Consider the following 13,560-nt stretch of genomic DNA (forward strand, 5'->3'; position numbering starts at 1 on the left):
TACTGGAGAACCTACTCATTATTTTGAAAGTTAGGCAATAGTTTAACTAAAAAAAAAGAGGAAATAAAGAGGCCTGCCTGGAGTCAGCTCTGAATTTCTCCAATACCGGAGGCAGGTGAGCTATAGGACCTTGGGGTCCCTCTTGGTCTACAGACACCCTGTGTGTGTCTAATTTTTTTCCACTGGAGGCTGTTCTGGATGTTACTCTTACTATCACGTCATCTTCCCTAGACATTTCGAGCAGGGACAGAGTGTGATTTGCCTGAGGCCCCTCACCTGCTAGGAAGAGCTATTAGCCTGGAACCCTCCCTTAAAGATAACTCTGAACACAGATTAAGCATGCATTTCAAGCATGATTTAATGAGAGTTCTTACTGTACCAAGAAATAAAAAGATAAGCAAAGACTGACTCAAAGATCAAAAGGGCAGAAGAACGTTGAACTGCCAAATCAATTTTTTTTTTTCCTCCAAAATATATGTTTGCAAATTTGTACTGGCAGCAAACTTGAAGGACTTTGGCTTTGTGGTCTCATGGGCAAGCGTATAGCCAACTGCAAAGGCGAAAGTCTGCTGGTATTGGTTCTGTCCTCGAGTGAATCAATCAAATGCCACCATTGAATTCTCTTTATTGGTCCCTGCACTGCCCTCTGTGTGCTTGGAGGTCTTTAGCATTAAGAGTTGGCCTGTTTGCCGAAACCGGTTTGGCTCAGTGGATAGAGCATCGGCCTGCTGACTGAAAGGTCCCAGGTTGGATTCTGGTCAAGGGCATGTACCTTGGTTGCGGGCACATCCCCAGGGGGGGGGGGGGGTGCAAGAGGCAGTGATTGATGATTCTCTCTCATCCATGTTTCTAACTCTCTATCCCTCTCTCTTCCCCTCTGTAAAAAATCTATAAAATATATTTAAAAAAAGAGTTGGCCTGTTCGATGCTGAGGAAATTAGTCTAAGGCAAATAAGACTCAGAGCCAGAAACTCAGCCTGGTTTCGCTGGGAAGGTGAACCAGTGAAGGATGGAGCCATACTGTCTTTAGGTGTGTGAAGACTGAAGAGGGTGATACAGACATGAGGTTTTCTACAGTTGCTCTGGTGCAAAGTAGTCCTGAGTGCACCGGGCAAGGGTTTCCCCGAGCATGCCAGAGAGAACGAAAGATCCCCTAGAGTTCTGAGAATGCTTGGTCCAGGGAAGACGGGCAGCTAAACGGATAATTACAATACAGCCTGACGGCTGTGTGATAGCATTAGCCTGCCAGGCTGCACACCACTGCAGGCCATTGTTCACATCGAAGGCTAGAGCAACCGGGAGGGGGAGGGGAGAAATCGCTCAGAGTCAAGCTATGTGTGGTGAAGAACCAGTTGTTTCTGTGATATTGTGATTTATAATAAACTATATATTTGGTCCTGACTGATTTGGCTTAGTGGATAGAGCGTTGGCCTGAGGACTCTAGGGTCCCAGGTTCCATTCTGGTTAGGGCATGTAGATTGGTTTCGGGCACATCCCCAGTAGAGGGTATGCAGGAGGCAGCTGATTGATGTTTCTCTCTCATCAATGTTTCTAACTCTCTCTCCCTCTCTTTTCCTCTCTGTAAAAAAAAAAAAAAAAAAAAAAAAAAAAAAATCAATAAAATATATTAAATAAAATAAAACATATATATATTTGGTCTTCCTAAAACTCTTAGAGCTTTCTAAGTAATAAGAGAGTAAAGGTATCTAGATATCCATAACAAACCCCTTTTAACCACACCTGAGTTTATGGCAGTGAGGTAACTTTAGGAATCCCCTAAGGAAAGCCTCTGGTTGCCAGGGAACCAACCAGACGATTAGATGTTGGAACTCTCGATCCTGGGACTCCACACCCTCCAGAGAAAGGAGATGGGCTGGAGATTGTTCACGTAAGAAGCATTTTTGTGAGTTTATTTGACCCAATTGTCAACAATTGTCCAGAAGCAGACACTCTAGCACTGAGACAACGCTCCGGGGAATGGCGGTTTTCCACCCATGCTTATAAATTACCGTCAAAGGAGGAGCTGAAAGTGGGTTACCTGAAATCTGTTGGAGATAGATTAGGGAGGAAGGGAGAAAGCAAGGGGGCGGAAATCTCTGGGATTGGATAAGAAAGTGAAATGATAGACACGTGCTTTTATACGTAGATGGGTATAGGATAATTAACTGTCAACAATTAACAGGATAACAATAACAATGAGGGAATTTGTGGCCTCCGCCCTGGTGCCCAGGCATATTGGTTGTGCCCTGAGGGGTCCAGAAAAAGGGGAGTTATAAGTTATCCTGACATTCCAAAGGTGTGTTATCATGGATGCAAAAAAACAATAGGCTCCTTATGATCCGAGTTGATCTTTGTCAGGGAAGATACCGACCTAGGACATGACTACCTACTCTAAACTGCCTTTTAATTTTAAAAAGTTTTAATTTAACCAACTTTAGGTTTCTGAGTTTGCAAGGCCCCCACGCAGGCCTTCCCTGAGCTTGTCAGGTTAACATGTGGCCCCTTTTCCTCCACAAGTTCTTTTTTTTTTTTTTAATATATTTTATTGATTTTTCACAGAGAGGAAGAGAGAGAGACAGATAGCCAGAAACATCGATGAGAGAGAAACATCGATCAGCTGCCTCCTGCACACCCCGCACTGGGGATGTGCCCGCAACCAAGGTACATGCCCTTGACTGGAATCGAACCTGTGACCTTTCAGTCCCCAGGCCAACGCTCTATCCACTGAGCCAAACTGGTGTCGGCTCCTCCACAAGTTCAATCTCCAATGGCCAGTGATTTAATAAATCGCCTATGTAATGAATCCTCCAAAAAAAACCCCAAAGGGACCTGAACACCGGAGATCTGGGGAGAGTGGCACCCTTGGAGAAGGTCAGGGAAGCTCTGCGCCCTGCCCCCATGCCTCGTCCTCAGTGTCTCTTCCATCTGGCTGTTCACTGTTTCCTCTATAATATCCTTTGTAATAAATGGGTAAATGTCAGTCAATGTTTCCCTGAGGTCTGTGAGCCATTCCAGCAAACTGACTGAATCCAAGGAGGGAGGAGGGAAAACTCTGATTTACAGCTTGTTGTCAGAAGTACAAGTGGCAACCCGGGCTTGGATTGTCTTTTTCTTTGTTTGTTAATCCTCACCAGAGGATATTTTCCCACTGATTTTTATAGAGAGTAGGAGGGATGGGGAGAGACAGAGAGAGAAGCATCGATGTGAGAATACCATCAAGAAAATGAAAAGGCAATCCATGGAATGGGAGAAGACATTTGCAAATCGTACTTTGATAAGGAACTGATACCTATAATATATAAAGAACTCTTACAACTCAATGATGATATAAAACACACACACACACACACACACACACACACACACACCACCCAATTGAAAAATGGGCAAAGGATCTGAATAGGCATTTCTCCAAAGAAGATGCACAGGTTGCCAAAGATATGAGTAGGGTTTAGGAAAACCAATCGGAGACAGTTGTTTCCCAGGGTTCATGAGACCAGGAACCATTAGCACCCCTATGTCTGCAGGAGCAGGGGGAGGGGACAGTCTGAGAACCGATGGAGAATAGCCGCACAGAGAGAGATGCCCCGACAGGGCTGAGGCCTTTGGTGGAGGAAGGCCTCTAACTCACAGCTCAGCAGGGAAGGAACCAGGGCACAAATACTTCCCGCCTTTGATCTCCTGCTGGTGACATCCCCTTTGGCCAAACTCAAGAGCAGAGCCTGCAGTTGGAAAAAAAAGTGCTGGAAACAGCTGAGCAGAGGCGAATGTGTGATTGAGGGAGTAGGAGGCAGAGGTAAGATTTATGCTGTGGGTTATGGACACGAAAAATCAAAGTGAAAAGAAAATTAAGGGGAGTAGCAGGGCAGGCGCAGGGAACCAGATGTACTGCCGAGTTAGGCATGATAAGGTTGCTCACTGAGCACCAGGATGTGTGCTGCTGGGCAGATCCACGGGCCAGTTCATGCTGGAGCAGATGTGGCTGTGAACCAGTTGTGCTGGCTCCCGACTCTTAAAGGGACAGACAGTGAATATTACGTTTTGCATCACAATAACTGAACCTCATTTGTAGTGGGAAAGCAGCCATAGGATGACATGTAAATGAACAGAGTGGCTGTGTTCCAGTACAATTTTATTTATAAAAACAGGCAGCAGGCCTGCAGGCCATAGTTGGCCAACTCCTAGCCTAGATGCTTAAGAATATTTTCACCATTTTGCCTTCAGATATACTTTTAAAAAATATAGCCCTAACTGGTTTGGCTCAGTGGATAGAGCATAGGCCTGTGGACTGAAAGGTCTCAGGTTCATTCCGGGCAAGGTCATGTACACATCCCCAGTAGGAGGTGTGCTGGAGGCAGCTGAATCGGTGTCTCTCTCATCGATGTTTCTAACTTCCTATCCCTCTCCCTTCCTCTCTGTAAAAAATCAATTAAAAATATTTTTAATAAAATATATATGTAAAAAATATGTATTTCTATTGATTTCAGAGAGAGGAAGGAAGAGATGGAGAGGAGATGAGAGAGAGAAAAAGAGAGAGGAAGAGAGAGAGAGAGCGCGCACGTGCACGCGAGAGAGAGAGAGAGAGAGAGAGAGAGAGAGAGAGAGAGAGAGAGAGAACTATCAAGATGAGAGAGAATCATCGATCAGCTGCCTCCTGTACTCCCCACACTGGGGATGGAGCCTGCAACCTGGGCATGTGCCCTGACCGGAATCGAATCATGACCTCCTGGTTCATGGGTCAATGCTCAACCACTGAGCTACACTGGCCAGGTGAGAGAGACTTTTGACGTATCTGTCGGAATGGATCTTTCCCCAGTTCTGACAGATACCAGTAAGCAATCTGGACCTTGACAGAGGACCAGGAGTGAATGAGTCAGGAGATTCTGCTTCAGTTCCTGTAGATGTCTCAGAGAGAACGCATGTGCAGCTGATGAGCCATGCCCTGGGCTGGAGAAATGAAGATGATGCTTTGAAATCCTACAGACCTGGGTTGAAAACGTGTCACTCACTCACCATTTGGTCTTGCTGAGCCCGTTTTCTCACCTGTAAGAGGAAGATGGTACTCCCCTCATAGATAACAATAGCTGCTATTATTACAAGGAGTAACAAAATAGGTTCGGACCTCCAAATTTTCTCTCCCTTGTCCCTTTCTACTGTTTTCCTGAAGACTGCTGGTTCTTAAAGTTTGCTCCCAATCTGCAGGCTTTTTCATCTGGGTTCTCTACATGCTCCTCCGCCCTGGCCTGGTGGCTCAGTGGATTAGAGCATGGTCCTGATATGCCAAGGTTGGGGGTTCTATCCCCACTCTGGGGACATAAATGAATCAACCAATGAATGCATAAATAAGTGAAACAGCAAAAACTGATTTCCCTCCCCCCTTCTCCCTCTCCTTTCTCTCTTTCTCTCCCTCTCCTTTCTCTCTCTCTCTCTCTGAAATAAATATATTTATAAAAAATAAATAAATGCTTCTCAGCCAAATCCAAAATAGATCCCAATTTATATATTGATCAGGATTCTTTGATTGCCAGCAATAAACCTGAATTCAAACTCATGTAAGAGGGGGAAAGACAGGTGGGGTGATTTAGAGGATACTGGAGTAGTTCTGAGAATGGAAGGATAGCAACTCAGCCTCAGGAAATCGGAACTAGGGAAGTTCAGGATTTTCAGAGACTGAACTCCAACTTCTCTCTCTCTTCCCCTTCCTCCCTCCCTCCCCCACCTTCCCTCCCCCTCTTCTCTCCCTCCATTTCTTTTTCTATGTGGACCAGTATTTGCCATACTTCAAGAGATGAGCCAACTGAGTACTCTTGGTCACATGGTGGCTTTACCATCCAAGAGGAACGTTCTTTGCTTCTTCTTCCCCTAGATCTTTCAGACTCCATGAAAGAGCCCCGTCTGTGCTGGTGTGGGTGGTTACCGCCCACTCAAGCCAAGTGCTATGGCTGTGGAGGTGAGGGCTTACCATCTGCTTAGCTTTCAACTACCCACATGATGTTTGGCCATGCAGGTGGTTGCAGCTGGGGCAGGGGGTGGGGAGAGACAGGGAGGAGCGCAATGGCCCCCATGGAAAGAGAGTGATGATCCCTGAAGGGCATGGAAAGGTATGCTGGCAGCCAGGTGGGCACTATATTTACAAGCAATGCCGGCTCTATTAGTCATGTGGACATCACCATTTTCCTATGTGACTGCCATGACTACTGTGCCAGGATCCTTAGGGGGAGCTACATGCTCCGCCTCCTGGCTCCTGCCGGTAGTTGGGAGGGAGGGAGGAAGGGGGAGAGAGGAGAGGGCCAGGAGCAGGCTATCTGGAATCAATTCCATTTAAGGTATGACGGAGAGGGATTCCACCCAATAGTTTTCCACGTGATCAGGCCAGACCTGTACAAGTTTGATTCTAGCTCCATAAACCTTTATTTTAGCCGGGAATTAAAAAAAAAAAAAAAAAAAAAAAAAAAGGAAGTCCAGTTCACCGTGTCTCTCTTTCAGTCTCCCACTCTGGGCACTTCCTTCCCCCTTTCCTGGTTCTCTCTCAGATACCAGTCTGCCTCCCTCCTGTAAGCTTTGTGGTGATCTCCTTTGCATTGCCTGTCATCTGGGGTGGTGGAGAGGCGGGTATGCAGGGTGGGGCAGAACTAGGTTTATGGCTGTGAGTATGCAAAACAGAGTTTATTCTTGTATTATGACTTATTAATGATCCTATTATTTTCCAGACCAACAACTGGAAGCCTACTTCTGCCCCACCCTGCACATACTAACTCCGATTAACTTCCTCTTTGTGGTCATTGTGTCTGGGCCTGTGCTAGACACAGGACACGTTACTCAGGGCTCAGCGTCAAGGTCAGAACCCAGCTAACACTGCCTTAGACCGGAGGGAGAACCAGAGACTGGGACTCGATGGAGACCCTCCTGTTTGTCCGCGCTGCTTCCCCCTTTGTGGGCTGGCTCTCCCCTGGGCTGGGGCCTGGCAGAAACCGCCACCGGGTAGGCTCCTGGGAGCTTCGACACCAGAGAGAGACTGACATCTGCTCTCCTTGGGGTCCAGTGTTCAATCCGGGGCCAGGGTTTGCACTTGGGATGGGGTGCAGGTGGAGCCAGGGCATCGAGAGCCAAGGAGGGTCTCCAAAGAGTCCGTCACCCACGCTTGTGTCTTTCCGAGATGCCAGGTCCATTAGGGGAGACCTCCCCAATAATGCAATGGCCACACACGGGCTACACACAGAGGGTGGGGGAGCTTCCGTGATAGGAACCAGCAGGAGTATCCGCTGTGAAGTCCTGGTCGCTGGCTGTGTCTGCAGGAGGAGAGGAGGATGAGGGTCAAGCCAGACGCCTGCAGTGGCTGGGGAGGAGTTTGTAACCTTTGAGCTAGAGCCGTGGTCGGCAAACTGTGGCTCGCGAGCCACATGCAGCTCTTTGGCCCCCTTGAGTGTGGCTCTTCCACAAAATACCACAGCCTGGGCAAGTCTACTTTGAAGAAGTGGCGTTAGAAGAAGTTTGAGTTTAAAACATTTGGCTCTCCAAAGAAATTTCAATCATTGTGCTGTTGGTATTTGGCTCCGATGACGAATGAGTTTGCCGACCACTGAGCTAGAGCATCTCAAGAATGTCTTGGCAGTTCTGCACAGGAAACTGTGACTTTGATGACAGGCAAACGAAAGTGGGAGGAGCTTCTCCAGAAGGGGAAACCCTGTTTCAGAAGCGTAACTGCCAAGTGGGGAGGGGCACCTGGCAAAGCATCTCCACTTTTCGTTTCATAAAGTGAACGACTTCTCCGAGTGAGGTCACGCAGGCCTCTTAAAAAACCTCTACCAGTCTGGGCTCAGAAGGCTCAGTCGTGTAGACTCAGTCTGTGCCTTATAACTTTGTGTCCTTCGGTTGCATCGGGCTGTCATCAGACTCAGTCAGTGTCAAGTCACTGGCGTGGTGGAGGGTCTCTGACGCTGAGGAAGGGGCACTTTAAGGGTCCTGGAGACTAGCTAGAGTGACCTTCACAGAGCTGGCAGGGCGGGGGTGGGAGGGTGGGGAGGAGAGACTTCTCCTCAAGGCGCTTGTTGGGGTGAGGGTGAGGGGCGGGACTGGAGGGAGTGGGGTGGCGTGGCTAGGGTGTCATGCATTCAATAATTTGATCATCTGGTAAACGTCCAGCTCGGAGCCAGGCACTGATAAGGGTGCAGTGGTGAACAGAGAGACCTGGCCAGGCTCTTGTAGAATCTACATTCCAGAAGCAGTTGTGCTCAGTGAACACGTCCATGTGATCCTGAGGCTTGGACTGGGAGGACGAGGGAAGGCTGCCCGCAGGGGGTGAATTCTGAGTTAAGGCTGTGTGTGTGCCAGGGAAATGGAAAGGGGTGAGGGGCCAGCGGCCCACACTTCCCAGGTGGAACTGCCTGTTGTGCAAACCAAGGATATGCTCAGGGACCAGCAAAGCAGGGGCATCAATGCGAGGAGGCCCTAGCCAGGTAGCTCAGTTGGTTAGAGTGTCTTCCCTATACGCCAGGGTGGTGGGTTCAAATCCCCAGTGAGGACACATACAAGAATCAACCAAAATGGACACTTTGAAAGCACAAGTACCGTAAGTGGAACAAATCTCTCCCTCCCTCCCTCCCTTTTTTCCTCTCTCTCTAAAATCAATAAATAAAAATGTTAAAAGGTTCCTTCCTCTTTCTCTAAAATCAATAAATGAAAATTTTAAAGAGTTTGTGGGGGGGGGGGGGGAGACTAGATGAAAGGAAGTGAGAGATTAGCCAGAGAACATACACACACAGCCCTTGGACACAGAGAACAGAATGGTGATGTCCAGAGGAGGGAAGACTGGGTGAGGGTGGGCAAAGGGGGGTGGGGGTGGGCATGAGGGACATCTGTAATACTGTCAACAACAACAAAACAGTTAAAAAAGAGAGAGAGTAGCTGAACAAAAGAAAAAGAGAATGAGGTGACTTTTTTTGGAAAATAACTTGTCATTGAAAAACATACCAGAGTGCCCATTTTGGAGAGAGAGAACTCCTCGGGCCTACCATCCATGTATTTTTCAGTGACGCGTCCTCTGTATTTGGAATTACCGTATTTTTCGGACCATAAGACGCTCCGGACCATAAGACGCACCAGTTTTTAGAGAAGGGAAATGAAGAAAAAAAGATTCTGAAACAAATAGTGTCCTAAAATATTTTATGTGCATTAAAACCCAACATCACAGTCATAAACACATGTAATCAACCCTGTAAAGTAAACAGCAGCATTTAGAACCGTTTTAGAGCCGGGCAAGCACACAGAGACCACACAGAGCCGGGCAAGTAAAAAAACTTTTTTTTTTAAAGTATATGTGTAGGCTATATTTGGACCATAAGACGCAGGGACTTTTCCCCCCCCACTTCTGGGGGAAAAAAAGTGTGTCTTATGGTCCGAAAAATACGGTATATACGGGAGACATGCACCACCATCTTTCCGGGCCTCAGAGCCATTAACAGCGGCAGGAGCCGTCCTGGTCCCAGAGGGGCACAGAGGGCTGTGACCCCCCATTCCGCTCCTCCAGGGCCTCCTCAGCGGCTCCTTCTCTCCTCACACCTCCCTCAGAGGACCATTCCCTAAAGTCCCTCTTAAAATTTACTGCCCTTTTATTCCTCCGCCAGGCACCTCTGATCCACAGCGAGGATGGGTGTTAATGATCACATTGCTATAAATTACTCTCATAACTGGGTAAACCAGATGACCTTCAAACATGGCAGGATTCCACTGTAATAACAAAATATTAGTAGCTGTTACTCTTCCACAGTCTTTCTTTGTTTTAAAATATATATGTATATATATTTCTTTATTGATTTCAGAGAGGAAAGAAGAGGGAAAGATAGAAACATCAATGATGAGAGAGAATCATTGATTGGCTGCTTCCTGTACGTCCTCTACTGGGGATTGAGCATGCAACCCGGGCATGTGCCTTTGGCCAGAATCGAACCTGGAACCCTTCAGCCCGCAGGCTGATGCTCTATCCACTGAGCCAAATCGGCTAGGGCTCAGTCTGTCTTAATTTTGACTTCTTTCTCAGTTGTCTTCTTCTCAATAATTACACCAATGACAGTAATAGCTACCACTCTGGGCCATTTTTCAATGTGCCAGGGACTCTTTTCAGCTCTTTATGCCGACTCATGCCTCCCAGCAACCCGATGAGTTAAGTCATTATCTTCAAAATGATAAGGAGGTTGGGGAAGACAGAGATGATGAAGCCTGTAGACCTGAGTTCACAAGGCTGGTAGTTAATAACACCAGGATTTTATGCCAACCCAGTTCTAGAGCCCATCTCCGTTACCCATGCCAACCGCCCCAGGAGTAACCCTATTCAGTCACTACTCCTTTGGTTCTCCACTACTCACCCTCTCTCTGTCTCTAGCTCTGCTACCCTAGCAGAAACCACCATGGCTGATACACTTGAGGTCATCCATAAAAGTGGACAAAGTGAATGAGTTCCTAACTGAAATCCATGTGTGAGTTGACTCTGTTTAAAACAAAAACAAAAACTGTGACTTTCAACCTATGAACTTGCAGGTTTCTTACTAATTTTCATGTAAATATAGACTTACAAAACTGGGGTTGTATTATATGTCTCTCTTTTTTCTTTTCTTTTTCACATCCTCCCCCGAGGCTATTTTTTCCATTGATTTTTAGAGAGAGTGGAAAAAGAGAGAAAGGCAGAGAGAAATATCAATGTGAGAGAAACATATTGACGGGTTGCCTCCTGCCTGCGCCCTGACCAGGGCCCGGGGCGGGGAGGAGCCTGCAACTGAGGTACATACTTTTGATCAGAATAGAACTGAGACTGCTGGTCTATTGAGCCAAACTGGTGAGAGCTTATATGTCTTTTTCTTTTTCTTTCTTTCTTTCTTTCTTTCTTTCTTTCTTTCTTTCTTTTCTCCTTTTTGGTAGTTTGCTGTATTCTCAACATATTCTAAACATCTCCCCACTGTTATTAAAAATTCTGTAAAATTTTATAATAGCATAATATTCTATTTCATGACATACTTTATTCGGCCACTTTCAAATTGTTAGACAATTAGATTGTATTCTTTATTGCTAAACTCAATCATTTAAAACAACTAAGATTTATTATCTCATAGTTTCTATGGGGCAGGAATCTGGCAGTGGCTTTGGCTCTCTCAAGGCTGCAAACCAGGTTTCAGGTGGGCCCCAGTCATCTGAGGTTCCACTTGGGGAAGACCCACTTCCAAACTTACTTGGCTGCTGGCAGAATTTGGTGTCTTGCTGGCTGTAGGCTGGAGTGAGCAAAGGATAAAGTAGGTGGAGACTCAATTCGATGGGGAGTGGAGAGGAGACAGATCACTGATCCCATTGGCTTTGTCCGGTGAAGAGGCCACCGTTTGTATCTGAAAGAAATACATGCTCAGCACTTTCTTCAGTCCGCAGGCCGACGCTCTATCCACTGAGTCAAACCGGCCAGGGCTGAAGCTAGTCTTGACAGGCTGTCAGATGCAGGCCCCTTTAACCAAGGACATCCCCCTCATCTCCTATTGGTCAAAATTTTTTTCTAAGCAAAGGATGGCTGCATTGTAAGGACACAGCTCTGGACAAAGAAATCTGTGGTCTTACCTAGTATTTTGGAAGCATGGAGTTTGTTAATCATCACTTGTAGTAACTGGACAGTTTAGAGAGCAAGTGAAGTCTAGCTAAGACAGCAAGCAGGATTATTAGAGTGTGGCAGTTGCTTATTCGCTAACTTTCTAAAGCCAGAGCTGTCACTGATTGGGAGTTTGTCACTGATTGAAACAGAACCTGGGGGTTACTTGTATGGTGGCCAAAGAACAATTAGTTTTTTCCTTTGTTCAATTCCAAAGGACCACTCTGGCTGCTGTGTAGGCCAGGGCAGAAGTGGGCAGACAAGTTAGGAGGGGAGAGGAGACGTGGAGTGACCTATGGTGGTAGTAGTGGGGGTAATCCGAAGTGTTTCCACTTGGATCTATTTATGTCAACAACAACAGCAAAAACACCCCAAGCTAAGCCAATTCAGCCAATCCTATTGAAGTAACAGAATATTTGCCTTCACACCTGATAACACGTTAGGAGAGTTTTAGAAGGAGGGGTTGAGAGAAAGCCTCTTTGAAGACATGAGACCTCAAAGATGAAAAGAAGACAGGCAAGCGGAAGCCGGTTTGGCTCAGTGGTATAGCGTCGGTCTGAGGACTGAAAGGTCCCAGGTTTGATTCCGGTCAAGGGCATGTACATTGGTTGTGGGCACATCCCCAGTAGGAGGTGTGCAGAAGGCAGCTGGTCGATGTTTCTCTCTCATCGTTTCTAGCTCTCTATCTCTCTCCCTTCCTCTCTGTAAAAAATCAATAAAATACATTTAAAAAAAAGAAAGAAAGAAAGAAAAGAAGACAGGCAAGACCTTACTGGCAAGAGGTCTCTCTCTCTCTCTCTCTCTCTCTCTGTGTGTCTAGAAGGCATTGAGGTTGGGGGGCTGGGAGGAGGGAAGCAGACTCCAGCTCCCTCCAGGCCCTCAGTGCATAGAATGGACTGAGAAGAGAAGAATGGAGACAATACTATAATAGACACTGTCCTGGAATTCTTTTTTTTTTTTTTTTTAAATATATTTTATTGATTTTGTACAGAGAGGAAGGGAGAGAGATAGAGAGTTAGAAACATCGATGAGAGAGAGTCATCGATCAGCTGCCTCTTGCACACCCCCCACCGGGGATATGCCCGCAACCAAGGCACATGCCCTTGACCGGAATCGAACCTGGGACCCTTCAGTCCCCAAGCCGACGTTCTATCCACTGAGCCAAACCGGTCCCGGCGCTGTCCTGGAATTCTAGGAAGCCTCATTAAAGTCATAAAATAATCCAACCGAGAAGTCTTCGTTGTGCCAGAGATTATTTCACTGTCTGCTGAATCATGACTCATAAACAATGGTATAAACTAAGGGGCAGCTGTGGTGCTCATATTCCATGCAAATCACTTTCATACAAGGTCTGGGTTAGCTATGTCTTTCTCAAGACTGAATTGTGATCCGGGTCTCTCTATCACCAGCTGATCGTGAGAAAACGGTTCCGATGGTTGAGGGCTTCCTGAATACCGGTGTAAAGGCAGGTTGTCCAGGCAGGATGGCCTGGGGGTTCGGCTGCAGAGAGGGTGTGGACAAGGCCCCAGTCTCCGCCAAGGAACAGACTCCAGGGGAGGGAGAGTGCTTTCCTCACCTTCGTGGCCTCGGGGCTCCCAGCACAGAGCCTGGTAAACAGTAGGAGCTGAATCACCTTTTTGTTGAATCCGAATGAAGCAGGCAGATTAGATCAACAGCACTGAAATAATACGTTAGCTCAGAGAAAGCGGTCATCTGGTGCATCTTTTGGCTCATCATCCAGTGTGTGGGTTAGTCATACTTCTCCTGATCCTACTACTTCTTTTTTCTACTTCCTGCTCTTGAACACATCCTTTCACTCCTAAAACTCCACTGTATAAGTAATCATAGAGAAAGGAAGAAACAAAAGCCAATTTTAATATTTTCCTTTTTTTTACCCAATAACAGTTTCAAAAAGTATGATAAATATTAAAATTCCTATC

Source organism: Pipistrellus kuhlii, unplaced genomic scaffold (assembly GCF_014108245.1).
Source record: "Pipistrellus kuhlii isolate mPipKuh1 unplaced genomic scaffold, mPipKuh1.p scaffold_m20_p_3, whole genome shotgun sequence".
Classification (NCBI taxonomy): domain Eukaryota; kingdom Metazoa; phylum Chordata; class Mammalia; order Chiroptera; family Vespertilionidae; genus Pipistrellus; species Pipistrellus kuhlii.